Source organism: Lactuca sativa, chromosome 4, assembly GCF_002870075.4.
Source record: "Lactuca sativa cultivar Salinas chromosome 4, Lsat_Salinas_v11, whole genome shotgun sequence".
Classification (NCBI taxonomy): Eukaryota; Viridiplantae; Streptophyta; class Magnoliopsida; order Asterales; family Asteraceae; genus Lactuca; species Lactuca sativa.
The window spans coordinates 260,141,679-260,146,919 of NC_056626.2; positions in this window are offsets into that span (position 1 = coordinate 260,141,679).

The window sequence follows — 5,241 nt, forward strand, 5'->3', positions numbered from 1 at the left end:
ACTACAACCATTGTTCTGTCATTATTAACTCTTCTATCAGGATGTGGGCAATCACAAGCAAAATGCCCTGGCTCATGGCAATTGAAACACCGAAGATTTCCCTTGTTGAATCCAACTTTCTTATCAGCACTCATTCCCCAGTTGTTCTTCCATGTGTTTTGGGCAAATTGTTTTTCCCAAAATACTACCATGGCAATTTGCCACGTGATATCCATCTCCTCAACATCCTCAGGATGAATTTGATCAAGATCTGCAAATGACAATTGAGGTGGAAGCTCCCTGGCTACAAGTGCATTGTAGCAATTAACTAGCCCTGCTGCAAAAACAAGGTTTTCATCACCCTCCTTTCCTTTGAAGAAGAGGCCACATTTGAAGATGAAGTAGTTTGACTAGACAAGAATGATTGACTTTGTGGATAGGGCATGACTGATGTAGAGGAAGCCGATGGATGGGAGAGTGTCTGAGCTTGAGGAGAATCATTGAGAGATAAACCTGCAGAGGAATAGGAGAAAGAAGTAAGAGCATTGTTAGTTGAAATGCCAAGATTGGCGATTGAGTAGGAGTTCACATGATTGATCTCTCGCTGCTTGTCATCAATATCACATGCATTGATGATAGCAATCACTTCAGCTAGAGAAAGGCGATTAAGATGCTTAGTCTTCTAAATAACCGCTACATTCATGTCCCAAGATTTTGGGAGGGCATTTAGCAGCTTCTTATTTATTTCTTACTTTGTATAGAAGATCCCTGCCACAGTCATCTCCGTATTAAGAGTTGTGAACCGCTACAGTTGAGCCTCAAGAGTCTCTCCAGACACATAGTTAAACATGTTGAATCGTTGCCTCAGCATATCTTGGCGACTCTCTCGCATGTTTTCATTTCCCTCATATACCTCAATAAGGGCTTCCCACAGTGCTTTAGCAGAAGTATACTCTCTGAACCCTTGAGCAATATCTGGAGATAGGGCCATAGTCAAAATGGCCAATGCCTTTTCCTGTTCTTCTACACTCTCAAAATCTTCATCAATGTAGTTCTCAATTTTCTTGTCAACCACCTGCCCCCCGACTGTAGTGGTGATTCTGACTGGATCCTTTATGACACATTTCCAAATTTTGAAGTCTTTCATCTTTATGTATTTTTCAATTCTATATTTCCACTCAGGGAACCCATCAGCAGACATAAGCCTTGGAATTCGCGTGGTCGTGCCCATGACAGCATCGAGCTCTTGAAAATGGCTATGATTTTGTGATTCCATTTTTAAGTTAAAATTAATTAAGATTTAAAGGTGAATTAAAATTAATTGATAAAAGAAATTTAATTTACTGCTGAAAAAGAAATTTAATTTACTGTTGAAAAAGAATTCACTGCCGGAAATCATTTACTGCCGAAAAAGAGTTTGCGGCTGAGAAATAGTTTGCGGCCGTAAACTATCAGTTTGCGGCCGTGAACTTAGTGATTTTTCGTTTCAGAAACTTTAACAGAAATTCAAGGAATTAATTTATTTTACTTTCAATTAATTTAATGTGGTTAAATTACGGTCATCAAGATTAATCGACTTGCACCAAAAATAAGGTTTACGGCCCAAGAATCTAGTCTTCACGGTTGATGAAATTGACAGGTTTGTGGCCGCGAACTCAGTGTTTACAGCCGTAAGCTCGGACCAAGAATACAGAATCTTCGATTTTTGAATGTAACAATAAATCCCCTTTTCTGAAACACGCAAACTAGCACCAAATTGCGACTGTAGAATGCTTTTGACGCCGGTCTTGCTCTGATACCAATTGTGAGGTCCAAAATCGGATCTTACCAGTGATCAAAAGCACACAACAATCAAACAAGACAAGATAATAAGCAAAGATGTAACAAACCAAGCTTGCATACATTTTATAACCTTAAACGCCCGATACAACTTGGTAGCAACCGCAATTACTAAAGGCATCAACAATAATACGTCTGACACAACCCTATATATTTAGACACCCAAGACCGTGAGGAGTTTACGGCCGTAAGGTGTTTACGGCCATAAACTCAGTTACAACCGTAAACTGACAAAAAGCTAATTACAAACGTACCCCTATCACTAACTGCAACACCTAGACCAAACCATTATTCTAAGCCTTTCAGTAATGTAACACTTGGAAATTTCAAACCAATTTAAACTTTTTAAACATATAAAGTTCTTCAAAACATTATAGCTTCTGTTTTCAAAATACTGATTATCAGAGTTTTTCCCAGAAACATAAGTATAATAGGAGCAGCTGTATGATCACGCCTTCGCCTTGCCACGATCCTCTAGTGTACCTGAAACAATAAGTTGAAACTGTCAGCCCGAAAGCTTAGTGAGCTAACCCCAAAATACCGATACACATTTAGTCCACATAGCAATATCAACATTAGCATATTATATCAATAAAACAGAACAACATGCATTGGGCCCACAACTTTACAAGCTGGATTACCTCCTGGGCCCTCAATACAAGTCTGGAATGCCTGCCAGGCCCTCAGCTCGCATCTGGAATGCCATCGAGCCCTCAGTACGAGTCTGGAATGCCTACCGGGCCCTCAACTCGTATCTGGAATGCTCCCGAGTCCTCAGTATGAGTCCGGAATGCCTATCGGGCCCTCAACTCATATCTGGAATACTCTCAGGTTTGTTGGCTACCGCACGGAGCGGTACAACCTCAACCCACACCACATAACATGTTAACATGTAATAGATAAATGCACATACATATAATCAATCAATGTCACAGGCAGTGCTACAGATCTACCCGACTAGCATATCAACTGGCATACAATACTGACTCAATTATCATATCAATAACTATTGGGATATCAAATCCAATGGCCCGGCCTTGGTGCCTTAGACCCCTTAGTATAATGAGGATAACTCACCTCGAAGATGTCAGCTCGGTAAATAATCAAAGCTCTCCGATCACTTGCCAAAGACTCCACCACCTATTAACATAATATGACATGCTCATAAGTCCTTCACGTTCTAAAGTGCTCCATAAACCACTAGTCAATTCCTGGTCATAGTCAAAGTCCCCAATCAAGGTCAATAGTCCATGTTGACCTTAGCTCGCCGATTACACTTGGGTACTCGCTAAGTTCTCTGAAGCACAGTCCAACTCGCCGAGTCATCGGAGTGACTCATCGAGTTCCTTTGAATCTTCGATCAACCCTGTAGGCCACTCGTCGAGTTCCCTCCTTGGAATCAATGGACATGCATACAAATGTGTCCTGGTTAAAACTCATCCGACTCGCCGAGTTGTTCTTCAACTCGTCGAGTCTTATGGCAATCTCTATCGGACTCGCTGAGTTGTTCTTCCAACTCATCGAGGTCACGACCATCTTCATGTGACTCGCCGAGGCAACTGTGTGACTCGTCGAGTTCATTCAGTCATTTTATCATGCAAACAACTTTCAAGCCATGGCAAGGCCCCAAATTGTAGATCCAACCTCCTTAGGCCTGCTTATCATGTAAAGTTGCAAACTTTACGTGCATGCAAGGCTCCAATGTCTCGAAAAGCCCAAACTATGCTTGAAATGGGGTTTTACACATAGCGAGGGGCTCAAACTTGCCAAAACTAATAACTTTGTGGTCTCTGAATCCTCAGAGAGTTTAGATCTGGAGTTACAACTTCAGATCCTGGCTTATACCCTAGAAAATGACTTTGTATCCAACCAAGAACCCTAATCTCCAACCAAGGAGTTCTAGAACGAAATAGAAGGAGGTTAACAGCTTGATACCTTCCCAAGAGATGACAAATGGAGTAGATCCGAATTTCCCCAAGCTCCTTGCTTCAAACCATTTGCTTCCCAAGCTCCTTTCACCAAAATCCCCTTCCAAGGCTTCAAAAACACAATGCACACATACACACACACACACACGTATTAGGGTTTGATAAGAGACTGCAAAGAGGCTGAAAGAGGTTTGTGTTCCCTTAAATAGGGTGCACAACCCCGAGATTTAGGGTTTTAGCTGCCAGCTCCTACTCGTTGAGTCCCAATATGGACTCTTCGAGTAGGTCACTTAACCCGCGATCCTCCCTACTGCTACTCGACGAGTAGATCCACCGACTCTTCGAGTAGGGCTTTACCCTTAAAGTCGTATTTAGACAATACCTGCGAATTGCAGCATTACAACTCTCCCCCACTTGAGCTAGACTTCGCCCTCAAAGTACGATGGAATAAACAATGTCGGATAATGCTCGCGCATCTCCGCCTCCAGTTCCCATATCCACTTGGATGCCTTTCGATGTTCCCACTGTACCTTCACTAAAGGTATTTCCTTGTTCCGCAGAATCTTCTTCTTCCTTTCCAAAATAGCCACAGGACTCTCCACATAGTTCAGGCGCTCATCGACCTCAATGTCATCCAACGATACCACTGCCTCCTGGTCCATAATGCATTTTCGTAATTGCGAAACATGAAATGTGATGTGGATCCGGCTAAGCTCCTCCGGAAGCTCTAGCCTATAAGCCACCCAGCCAACCCTAGCAATAATCCTGAACGGTCCAATGTAACGGGACCTAATTTCCCCCTCTTCCTAAAGCAGATCACGCCCTTCCAGGGTGTGACCTTCAGAAGAACCATGTCACCCACCTGAAATTCCAGCTCAGATCGGCGTCAGTCGGCATAACTTTTCTGCCGACTCTAAGTTGTATGCGGTCGCTGCCTGATCTGCTGAATCTTTTTTGTGGTCTACAAGACTACCTCTGTCCGAACCATCACCCTGTGACCCACCTCGCCCCAACAAACCGGGGTGCGACACCTCCGCCCGTAAATAAGCTCGAAAGGCGGGGCACCAAGACTAGAATGATAGTTGTTGTTGTAGGCGAACTCTGCAAGCGGTAGGTGAGAATCCCAACTCCCACCAAAGTCGATGACACATGCCCTCAGCATGTCGTTGAGAGTTTGAATAGTACGCTCGCTCTGGCCGTCTGTCTGCGAGTGGAAGGCTTTGTTGAAATGCAATCGCGTGCCCAGCTCCTCGTGAAACTTTTGCCAAAAGCAGGAGGTAAAACTGACATCCCGATCAGAGACAATTTAAACGGGAATCCCATGGCGAGACACGATCTCGCGAACATACACTTCGGCCAGCTTCTCGGCCGACGAACTCTCCCGTATGGCCAAGAAATGGGCACTCTTGGTCAATCGATCCACAATGACCCAAATGGCATCAAACCCCTTCGCCACCTTTGGCAGCTTTGTGATAAAGTCCATCATGATCTGCTC